Below are 12,428 nucleotides of genomic sequence, written 5' to 3' on the forward strand. Positions count from 1 at the left end.
AACAGCATAGCGCGATCAAATGGCAAAATAAAAACAAACAACATTCTTAGTAATGTCTTACTAATAAAGTAGGGCTGGGAAGGGTGAGATGTGGCAGACTTCTCCTCCATCCCAATAGATCGCTATTAGAAAGATGATAGTATAAATAGATAAGTAGATTACAAAATAGGTCATTCCTTTTCAGTCACTAATGTCGCATGTCTAGCATAATGTACATAAAGGGTGATTATTACTAAAAGTTCTGGAGTTAAGCAAACTACCAAAATCATCGTATACGGAAAAAAGCCTGCTGACTTGGTTGGCTAACTTGATTGTGATGTTCGCATGTCATTTTTTGTCCCCAACATCATAATTTCAACTATAAAAATTAAAAAAATAAAATAAAAAGACGAAAAAATAGATTCGAAATCTTTTGTCGAAAACAATCACCCGAAATTAAACTACAATAAAAGTATCAGATTAATAGATTATAACTACAACAATAATTAGAGAGAATGCAAAGTATATACACTGTGAGGGTTATCATGCAAATCAAAAGAGTTAAGACATATACTACAATTTGGAAACTAAATTCTTAGAGACTTACAGTGTTGTCTCTTTTCCCTGCCCCTGGCCACGAACAATTATAACTTATAAGTAACCTTCAGTGTAATAAAACAAAAAAAAAAATACTCTTGAAAAATCAAATACCTTCGCATCAAATTTGGATGCATCGGGTTTGGATATCACGTTCTATTGAGGCGGCTGTACATATTTCAAAACAAAACAAAATCTATTAAATAACTTATGTAGAATTATAGAAACTGGGCTAAGGTTGAACAAAATGGTGAATGGATATTAGCGTACCGGGGGAAATTTGGTTCATCGGCATTTGTCTTTTGTCTCTGGCATTTGTCTCTAGTGCTACAGCCGCTGCTGTTGTTGCTTACTTCCACATACCACCATCCTCACTCGTCATCTCCTACGAAACAGTAGACTCATCGGGATCGGGTTTGTGATAGGGTGGGAATTTTACCACAACCTCTCGTTGTTCGAGACCGTGACCACCAAAGCCTTTCTTGCTTTCTTTCGGGCCTGTAGTATAGAGCTATATTTTGAATATTATTACTAAATAAGATAGGATGATTTACTTTTACATGTCTTATAATTTAATAAAACTTTTCAAATAAAACAATAGAACTATCTCAGCTCAACCATTTGTATATAACTATATTTTGAAGTCAGTTTGAAATAAGAAATATTTATGAAATTGATGAAAGTTAAAAACGAAAATCTTCGGTTGAGCAAGTTAATATCGAGCCGAGTTTATATGTGTTCAAGCCAACTCAAACTTTAATTTGAGCTCATTTAATAAAGGAATTTGATTAATAGTAGAAGTCTATGCGAGCATGTTATCATATAAATAACAATAGAATATATATTTATAATAAAAACTAAAAACTCAAGATCGGTAAGGATTACTTGGCGAAAAGTTGCATGATAAATATTAAATAGCATGGATTAATTGTTCTTTTGTAGGGGTGAAGCAAGTATAGCTCAACTCAACCAACAGATCAGGTCAGGTCAGCAAACAGGTCAAAACAGTCCGTTTTAAAAGGTTTCCAAATTGTTTTGGGTCAAAACAGGTTCTGGCCAAAATGGAATCGTGAATGAGTCGTGTCAAAATGGGTCATGGGTAGTGCAAACCCATTTGAACCCGTTTTAAGTTAGCGGGTTTTATAAGAATAGCCCGTATTGATCCGTTTTAGAAGTCCCAAATGGAGCCATTGTTTAATTTAGCGGACCCAAAAACACCCAAATGAAATTTCATCTTTACCCAAATCAACCCAGTTTCCTTTTTACCCAAACCAAATCCGAAGTGTACACAAATCACTACACACAGAACAAAGAAGCAATACCTTGTGATCGACTTCCTTAGCTACACGTGCACTCTTCATCATTAATGATTGAAATGAAAGTCATGTTTCAAGTTGATAAATAAATGCCTAGAAAGACATACCTCCATGATACTCAAACTCAGTTGCCACTTTCATCTGATTAGCTGATAATGTGGGCTGATATCTGCAAAACAATTATTTCAATATGTATGATTTCAGAAACAACATAATTACAATGATCATCTATATCTTTGAATTAAACAATGAAAAAGGGCGTTTGCATTAAAAACATACTTTCAGCCACTTTCAACCCATTCGACCTGTTACAATGGCTGCCTTTCAGATTTATTTTGTTCGACCTATTTGAAATAAATACTGGCTTTGAGCCAACATTAAACTCGTTTGTCCCTTTTCACTAACCCTTTATTTGACCAATATGATGTAAAACCTAACCAAATTAGACCCATTCACATGTAAATGGTCGAATTAACACCTACCGGAAGATCATACGTTTAACTAACAAAAACATAGCAAATGTAATAAACCAACTCACCCAATAGATGATGTATTCAGTTCCTTTGTTGAGAGAGTTATTATAATCACTGAAACATGCCTTGTGGTTTCTAGACTGCATAAGCACAAACTCAGTTACCATGTATTCAACAACTATAAAACTATAATAAATGGTAATGGTGTAAGAGGTTAACTGAGTTGACTCACCTTTTTAACCCGTATCTCAAACCACCTGTTTCACCATTACCCAACCCGCACAATTTTCCAGTCTTTACTTTTTTCAAGAGATTCCAAAAGTTTGAAAGTTTTTCCTTTAAACTACCTGTTTGACCTAAATTAATTTGCTCCAAATTCATGTTTACCCGATCTTAATTAATAAGTTTTTTAAATGAACCTAACTCATTTTGCTCTGAGCCCGTCTTAACCCAAACTCATTTTAATCCTAAACCATATTGACCTGAACTCATTCTGACCCAAAGTCACTTTAACAGGTGATCCACACCTGCCCGACCCGCCCAATTTGTTAGTTGGTTCAAAAAGTTTCCTTAAAAGCTACGTGCCAAGTAAATCTTGATCATGTGCAAAGTTAAGTCGTATACATGAATCCGTCAATTGTTTGCTGTAGAAATAAAACTTTTCAAATAAAACAATAGAATGATCTCAGCTCAACCATTTGTATAGAACTATATTTTGAAGTCCTACCAAATTATAAAACAGCATCCAGATATACATCTACCAAATTGTAAAAATCCTACACAATAAAAAAAACTTTATGAAACCAGATATGATAGAACATAAACTGTGTTCGTAGATGCAACATGGTAGCATGTCCTATCAGGATATGTGAATGCATTAAGAAAAGTATGCAAACTCCCCTTCAGTAGTTCAACAAATGGTTCTTTTAAAGGGTACTTTCTTGAACCAAATAGGACATTATGTTCCAATATATGAGGAATTCCAGTCGAATCTTTCCTGCAGTCGGATAAAGTGAGTCAAGTGACAATTAGTATAACGTGGTGCAATCTTTGGCTACCGTGTATATACTTAATAAAATTTTTTATAATCTAAGATTGGAACTAATTACACATAACGGTCTACTACATTATTAAATATTCAGCTGCTTCAATTAACAATGCATATGCGCATAAACAAATAGACAACAATTTCTAGATTCTGAAAAGAAACATACGGAGGAGTTCTGAATACTACACTAAAGACCTTGTTCTCGTCGTCATTTAACACAAAACATTTCTAAATCAATTAACAATCAGAAACAACTAATACAAGCGTAATATTCGCAACAAACTTTACTTCAACATTCAATTACAAAACTACTAAACGAAAAGGAATATGAGATGATAAGCAAGCAATAAACCCTAATATTCACCTCAACAGTAAAAATATCAAGACAATTTGGGTATTAGTGTTTGATATTGATTAGAAAAACCCTAGGTTAACGTATGGATCAGGAATGTGTTTTGGAAATACGCAATGATACCTCAACGATACACATGAGAGAATAAATCGGTTAAACTATGTCAAAATCTATCAACTGCATAACCTGATAGTTGATTGTACATATCAACATTTCAGACCTGGGATGAAACTAAAAAAAACAAACACCTGTCTTAAAATCCACAACTATAAAATCGTAATTCCAATAAAAACAGAAATAAATCATACCTGTGAATATCGAAATCAAAGAATTGAAGACCTGGGATGAAAATCACAAACAACATTTGAAAGATCCATCATTCCATCAGACTAAATCAGTAATCCTCGAATAACTGGTGTAGATTCCTCTAGGGTTTACAGAGGATGATGAATGGGGAAGAAAAGGGAAACTCGATGATAACCAACATCACAAGTTTCATAGGATTGTAAGATTAGATACCAGAACCACACCGGTCCTGTGTCGGTACAATACCGAACATTTTTCAGTACCGGTTCGGTACCGGTACCAGTACCACGCTCATCCCTACTGGCAGCCATTTGGTATGAAAAATATACCCGTCTAACCAATGACTCAACCCGCCCATTTTTCTACCTGAAGAATTATATGGAATTGACTTATTAACAGTTGGCTCTCTACATTAACTTCACGAAAATCTTACCTTGGTTTTAGTAGGTGATAAGGATTGTGGACATTAATATGAATATTTAAAAAGATTTACCTGAGTCATGTTGGGGCGATAACCATGTTAATGTTTCTAGCATTCATTTTATTGGATTCTTCATGCTCAACAACCCAAGCATGAGATCAACTGCCCTATTGAGCTTTTCAGTTTTTGTTGGCTTCAAAAAAACAGCATAGCGCGATCAAATAGCAAAATAAAAACAAACAACATTCTTAGTAATGTCTTACTAATAAAGTAGGGCTGGGAAGGGTGAGATGTGGCAGACTTCTCCTCCATCCCAATAGATCGCTATTAGAAAGATGATAGTATAAATAGATAAGTAGATTACGAATTAGGTCATTCCTTTTGAGTCACTAATGTCGCATGTCTAGCATAATGTACATAAAGGGTGATTATTACTAAAAGTTCTAGAGTTAAGCAAACTACCAAAATCATCGTATACGGAAAAAAGCCTGCTGACTTGGTTGGCTAACTTGATTGTGATGTTCGCATGTCATTTTTTGTCCCCAACATCATAATTTCTTCCGGAATTCTTTATATGACATGTAGTATCACGGTTTAGTTGTTCAACTATAAAAATTAAAAAAATAAAATAAAAAGACGAAAAAATAGATTCGAAATCTTTTGTCGAAAACAATCACCCGAAATTAAACTACAATAAAAGTATCAGATTAATAGATTTTAACTACAACAATAATTAGAGAGAATGCAAAGTATATACACTGTGAGGGTTATCATGCAAATCAAAAGAGTTAAGACATATACTACAATTTGGAAACTAAATTCTTAGAGACTTACAGTGTTGTCTCTTTTCCCTGCCCCTGGCCACGAACAATTATAACTTATAAGTAACCTTCAGTGTAATAAAACAAAAAAAAATACTCTTGAAAAATCAAATACCTTCGCATCAAATTTGGATGCATCGGGTTTGGATATCACGTTCTATTGAGGCGGCTGTACATATTTCAAAACAAAACAAAATCTATTAAATAACTTATGTAGAATTATAGAAACTGGGCTAAGGTTGAACAAAATGGTGAATGGATATTAGCGTACCGAGGGAAATTTGGTTCATCGGCATTTGTCTCTGGTATTTGTCTCTGGTGCTACAACCGCTGCTGTTGTTGCTTACTTCCACATACCACCATCCTCACTCGTCATCTCCTACGAAACAGTAGACTCATCGGGATCGGGTTTGTGATAGGGTGGGAATTTTACCACAACCTCTCGTTGTTCGAGATCGTGACCACCAAACCCTTTCTTGCTTTCTTTCGGGCCTGTAGTATAGAGCTATATTTTGAATATTATTACTAAATAAGATAGGATGATTTACTTTTACATGTCTTATAATTTAATAAAACTTTTCAAATAAAACAATAGAACTATCTCAGCTCAACCATTTGTATATAACTATATTTTGAAGTCAGTTTGAAATAAGACGTATTTATGAAATTGATGAAAGTTAAAAACGAAAATCTTCGGTTTAGCAAGTTAATATCGAGCCGAGTTTATATGTGTTCAAGCCAACTCAAACTTTAATTTGAGCTCATTTAATAAAGGAATTTGATTAATAGTAGAAGTCTATGCGAGCATGTTATCATATAAATAACAATAGAATATATATTTATAATAAAAACTAAAAACTCAAGATCGGTAAGGATTACTTGGCGAAAAGTTGCATGATAAATATTAAATAGCATGGATTAATTGTTCTTTTGCAGGGGTGAAGCAAGTATAGCTCAACTCAACCAACAGATCAGGCCAGGTCAGCAAACAGGTCAAAACAGTCCGTTTTAAAAGGTTTCCAAATTGTTTTGGGTCAAAACAGGTTCTGGCCAAAATGGAATCGTGAATGGGTCGTGTCAAAATGGGTCATGGGTAGTGCAAACCCATTTGAACCCGTTTTAAATTAGCGGGTTTTATAAGAATAGCCCGTATTGATCCGTTTTAGAAGACCCAAATGGAGCCATTGTTTAATTTAGCGGACCCAAAAACACCCAAATGAAATTTCATCTTTACCCAAATCAACCCAGTTTCCTTTTTACCCAAACCAAATCCGAAGTGTACACAAATCACTACACACAGAACAAAGAAGCAATACCTTGTGATCGACTTCCTTAGCTACACGTGCACTCTTCATCATTAATGATTGATGTGACAACCCGTATTTTCGTATCACTTTATCTCTCGTTGTAACGAAGAGCTAAACCTGTTGAGCATTATTGAGAGTACTGACTCGTTATATCCGAATATTATAATTGATAAGATAGTATTACTTATGGTACCATTTAATCATACTCGACTCCCCACCTCTCATCTCGCACACTACACTATGCCTTGTGCTTTGGGCCGGTTGGCCCAACCTGAGCCGCACCCTCCTCTGCTTCGGTCTAGCTGCATTAGAGCCCAGCCTCCTGTGTTCAATTTAAGCCTAGCCCATCCCACTTAATTGTTCTGATGCGTGTTATGTGAGGGATCATACAACTCCCTCACAACAATGGAAAACCCTAGGCCCTCTAGAATCAGCGACGACAGCTAGATCCTTCGAAGAATTACCCCCACTTGCTCTAGTGCACTCTTTACAATCCTGTGGTTAGTATAATCTTACTTGTTTTTAGTTTTAATTGACTGCTTTCGTCTATATGTGAACTTATGTGATGTATGATCAGAAGCATATGAGTCTTTATGTGATATAAGCTAGAATTGCATGAATTAGGCCAGGCTATCCACACATAAAGTCATACATGGTCAGTACTTAATTTGAAAGTGGGTTGCATGTGCTCTCATAATGGTCTGAATATGGGGATAAGGGTCCGCATGTGTTGACTGACATCATCTGAATGTATGTATACCTGACAATTTTTAAAGGGTACAGACATAATGCGTTCACATATAACATTCACATTTGGATATTGTTTTACAAAATGATGAACATGGATTTCTAAACCTATGATGGGTCGTTATTTAGGAATGTGGGCTGACTTAGTTAAGGATTGCACATGAATTCTTTCATAAGGATCCAAATATGGATGAATCAGCAAAAATATAATTGAGAATGAAAAGTGGGTGGCCTATATATTGTCATTGGTCGCACATGATTGTGCCAAAAATGTCTGCATTTGAAATGAGAACATGTAAACCTTTGGATTTTATTGGTAACTTTCAATGCTATTATAAAATTACATAGAATTAAATAAACATGGTGGGGCTCGAACATGGGTGGACTTCAATGTAATCTGCATTCTCAAATGAAGTCACAATGTGCCGAATGAATTGTTTGTGCCATTAATTAATCGACCGGTTAACTATTTTGATATTGAAATTGATGTGATGACATGTGACAATTCTGTGAACCATGATTGTGGGTTGTGAATTTGATGTTCACTGAACTAAACTAGATATATGTTACTGTGGTTGTTGGTTGTGGTAATTCAAAAAGATGGAAAAAGAGTTATATGCCATGTGGGCCTCATTTGATCATCGGGCCGCACACCCCTGCTAGTGGGCCGGAGGTGGATAAGGTCCACAACTGGCCCGATTACACACCTGGGCTGTGTAAATGTGACATGAACATTATATATGGTTATTCGTAATATGCTTGGGTCTAGAGATTTCATATATTGCTTGATTAGATAGGTTAGATTGTAATGGTTGCATATGTTTTGGTACATAATTAGGGGCTGATGTTAACATGTTATTAAGTTGAATTGCATGTTCATGGTTAGCAAACTGATGAGCCGCATAACACTTAAAAACACTTGGTTTGGGCCAGTAATGTTGGGGCCGAGTTGACTTGCAAGTTTATACTAGTAAACAGATGGTAAAGTGTGTATGGTGAACAAGATTATACATGAATTGATAAATGTTTTCGTAAGACATGTATACTGTTGATTCCTGATACAACTTGCATAACTTGGTTAATGTTAGTGCACTGTTTGCGTAACGTGTGAAAACATTGCATGTCATAAGTGAAATTGGAATACTAAACTGAGTGTTCTGGTAAATCATGACAGGACATATTTGATCAACTGTTAAACGAGTAAATAATCTTACCGAGCAAAACCAAGGTGAGTTCACTACATTCGAGCATGCGTCCCAGTGGTTGGGGACAGTCAGTGGGTATCCCGTGGAGGGATAAGTCTTTTGGGTAAAAACGGGTATATTGGTTAATATTCTCACCTATCATTCTTGTAAGTCCCTTATTATGTTACCTGGAGGGTAACGGGTATTAGTTGGTAGCGCTACTTAGGTTTGGCACCCTCACACCGCTCCTAGATAGGACGGATGTGAACTAATGACCCAGTCGGGCCCAGTACTGGATAGGAGTACGTGGGAAAGGGCAGTCATGTACATCAGGAGCCGTCTTGTTCGGAATTGAGATATTAACAATATTACTTGCATTGGTTATTGAACTGTTTTACATTCAACTGGTAGCAAACGTTTTCTTAATCTGTGGACTCGCCAGCTTTGTCTGATACACTTGTTACATGCTCGCAGGTCGTTAGGTACATGGGAACAGGAACTTGCTGGCTAGAGGGCGTGAGTGGTCATGGTTGCATTGATGGGTTATTTATCAAACATTTATTTACTATGGTTGTTTAGAAAGTATTTACATTATGTTACGTTAACGCTTCCGCTGAACTTGGTGGTTTTTGAATTACTATGTTTGGATTTTATTACTATTAAATGATAAGACTTTATTTTAAACTTACGGATTCAATGTAATTGGTGGCTCATTACTAGTGGTCACACGTCTAGCAGGGACACTCCCTAAGTGGTAATTTGAGGGTGTGACAATTGAAATGAAAGTCATGTTTCAAGTTGATAAACAAATGCCTAGAAAGACATGCCTCCATGATACTCAAACTCAGTTGCCACTTTCATCTGATTAGCTGATAATGTGGGCTGATATCTGCAAAACAATTATTTCAATATGTATGATTTCAGAAACAATATAATTACAATGATCATCTATATCTTTGAATTAAACAATGAAAAAGAACGTTTGCATTAAAAACATACTTTCAGCCACTTTCAACCCCTTCGACCCGTTACAATGGCTGCCTTTCAGATTTATTTTGTTCGACCTATTTGAAATAAATATTGGCTTTGAGCCAACATTAAACTCGTTTGTCCCTTTTCACTAACCCTTTATTTGACCAATATGATGTAAAACCTAACCAAATTAGACCCATTCACATGTAAATGGTCGAATTAACACCTACCAGAAGATCATACGTTTAACTAACAAAAACATAGCAAATGTAATAAACCAACTCACCCAATAGATGATGTATTCAGTTCCTTTGTAGAGAGAGTTATTATAATCACTGAAACATGCCTTGTGGTTTCTAGACTGCATAAGCTCAAACTCAGTTACCATGTATTCAACAACTATAAAACTATAATAAATGGTAATGGTGTAAGAGGTTAACTGAGTTGACTCACCTTTTTAACCCGTATCTCAAACCACCTGTTTCACCATTACCCAACCCACACTATTTTCCAGTCTTTACTTTTTTCAAGAGATTCCAAAAGTTTGAAAGTTTTTCCTTTAAACTACCTGTTTGACCCAAATTAATTTGCTCCAAACTCATGTTTACCCGATCTTAATTAATAAGTTTTTTAAATGAACCGAACTCATTTTGCTCTGAGCCCGTCTTAACCCAAACTCATTTTAATCCTAAACCATATTGACCTGAACTCATTCTGACCCAAAGTCACTTTAACAGGTGATCCACACCTGCCCGACCCGCCCAATTTGTTAGTTGGTTTAAAAAGCTTCCTTAAAAGCTACGTGCCAAGTAAATCTTTATCATGTGCAAAGTTAAGTCGTCTACATGAATCCGTCAATTGTTTGCTGTAGAAATAAAAATTTTCAAATAAAACAATAGAATGATCTCAGCTCAACCATTTGTATAGAACTATATTTTGAAGTCCTACCAAATTATAAAACAGCATCCAGATATACATCTACCAAATTGTAAAAATCCTACACAATAAAAAAAAACTTTATGAAACCAGATATGATAGAACATAAACTGTGTTTGTAGATGCAACATGATAGCATGTCCTATCAGGATATGTGAATGCATTAAGAAAAGTATGCAAACACCTGTCCACATCACTCAATTGATTGGCTAAGAATAGCCCATGTGGCCTAAGATAATTCATTTAGTACAAAAACATAGCAAATGTAATAAACCAACTCACCCAATAGATGATGTATTCAGCTCCTTTGTAGAGAGAGTTATTATAATCACTGAAACATGCCTTGTGGTTTCTAGACTGCATAAGCACAAACTCAGTTACCATGTATTCAACAACTATAAAACTATAACAAATGGTAATGGTGTAAGAGGTTAACTGAGTTGACTCACCTTTTTAACCCGTATCTCAAACCACCTGTTTCACCATTACCCAACCCGCACAATTTTCCAGTCTTTACTTTTTTCAAGAGATTCCAAAAGTTTGAAAGTTTTTCCTTTAAACTACCTGTTTGACCCAAATTAATTTGCTCCAAACTCATGTTTACCCGATCTTAATTAATAAGTTTTTTAAATGAACTGAACTCATTTTGCTCTGAGCCCGTCTTAACCCAAACTCATTTTAATCCTAAACCATATTGACCTGAACTCATTCTGACCCAAAGTCACTTTAACAGGTGATCCACACCTGCCCGACCCGCCCAATTTGTTAGTTGGTTCAAAAAGTTTCCTTAAAAGCTACGTGCCAATTAAATCTTTATCATGTGCAAAGTTAAGTCGTATACATGAATCCGCCAATTGTTTGCTGTAGAAATAAAACTTTTCAAATAAAACAATAGAATGATCTCAGCTCAACCATTTGTATAGAACTATATTTTGAAGTCAGTTTGAAATAAGACGTATTTATGAAATTGATGAAAGTTAAAAACGAAAATCTTCGGTTTAGCAAGTTAATATCGAGCCGAGTTTTTATGTGTTCAAGCCAACTCAAACTTTAATTTGAGCTCATTTAATAAAGGAATTTGATTAATAGGAGAAGTCTATGTGAGCATGTAATCATATAAATAACAATAGAATATATATTTATAACAAAAACTAAAAACTCAAGATCAGTAAGGATTACTTGGCGAATATCATATTGACCTTTATAAGTTATTTCTTCTTTAGGGTTGTTCAACTCATAATGCCAACCCTCTTGTTGAAAAGTCTGAATGTCCTCCACACATTTGGGAAAGAAAACAGCATCCAGATATACATCTACCAAATTATAAAAATCCTACACAATAAAAAAAACTTTATGAAACCAGATATGATAGAACATAAACTGTGTTTGTAGATGCAACATGATAGCATGTCCTATCAGGATATGTGAATGCATTAAGAAAAGTATGCAAACTCCCCTTCAGTAGTTCAACAAATGGTTCTTTTAAAGGGTACTTTCTTGAACCAAATAGGACATTGTGTTCCAATATATGAGAAATTCCAGTCGAATCTTTCCTGCAGTCGGATAAAATGAGTCAAGTGACAATTAGTATAACGTGGTGCAATCTTTGGCTACCGTGTATATACTTAATAAAATTTTGTATAATCTAAGACTGGAACTAATTACACATAACGGTCTACTAATTATTAAATATTCAGCTGTTTCAATTAACAATGCATATGCGCATAAACAAATAGACAACAATTTCTAGATTCTGAAAAGAAACTTACGGAGGAGTTCTGAATACTACACTAAAGACCTTGTTCTCGTCGTCATTTAACACAAAACATTTCTAAATCAATTAACAATCAGAAAAAACTAATACAAGCGTAATATTCGCAACAAACTTTACTTCAACATTCAATTACAAAACTACTAAACGAAAAGGAATATGAGATGATAAGCAAGCAATAAACCCTAATATTCACCT

General features: G+C 35.1%; 2 long non-coding RNA genes across 2 annotated transcripts; both read right to left on the reverse strand.

Moving 5' to 3' along the window:
* Window positions 1-358: 358 nt before the first annotated feature.
* On the reverse strand, window positions 359-872 carry LOC110910973. Its single transcript, XR_002576626.2, has 3 exons — window positions 847-872; window positions 691-744; window positions 359-609 (listed from the first exon to the last, which is right to left on the reverse strand). It is a non-coding gene; the product is annotated as an uncharacterized LOC110910973 (long non-coding RNA).
* Window positions 873-9,377: 8,505 nt separating this feature from the next.
* Window positions 9,378-10,293, reverse strand: LOC118487135. The gene is made up of 3 exons (XR_004880423.1): window positions 9,977-10,293; window positions 9,810-9,884; window positions 9,378-9,440 (listed from the first exon to the last, which is right to left on the reverse strand). It is a non-coding gene; the product is annotated as an uncharacterized LOC118487135 (long non-coding RNA).
* Window positions 10,294-12,428: the final 2,135 nt, after the last annotated feature.

The sequence above is a fragment of the Helianthus annuus genome, chromosome 15 (assembly GCF_002127325.2).
Source record: "Helianthus annuus cultivar XRQ/B chromosome 15, HanXRQr2.0-SUNRISE, whole genome shotgun sequence".
Lineage (NCBI taxonomy): Eukaryota > Viridiplantae > Streptophyta > Magnoliopsida > Asterales > Asteraceae > Helianthus > Helianthus annuus.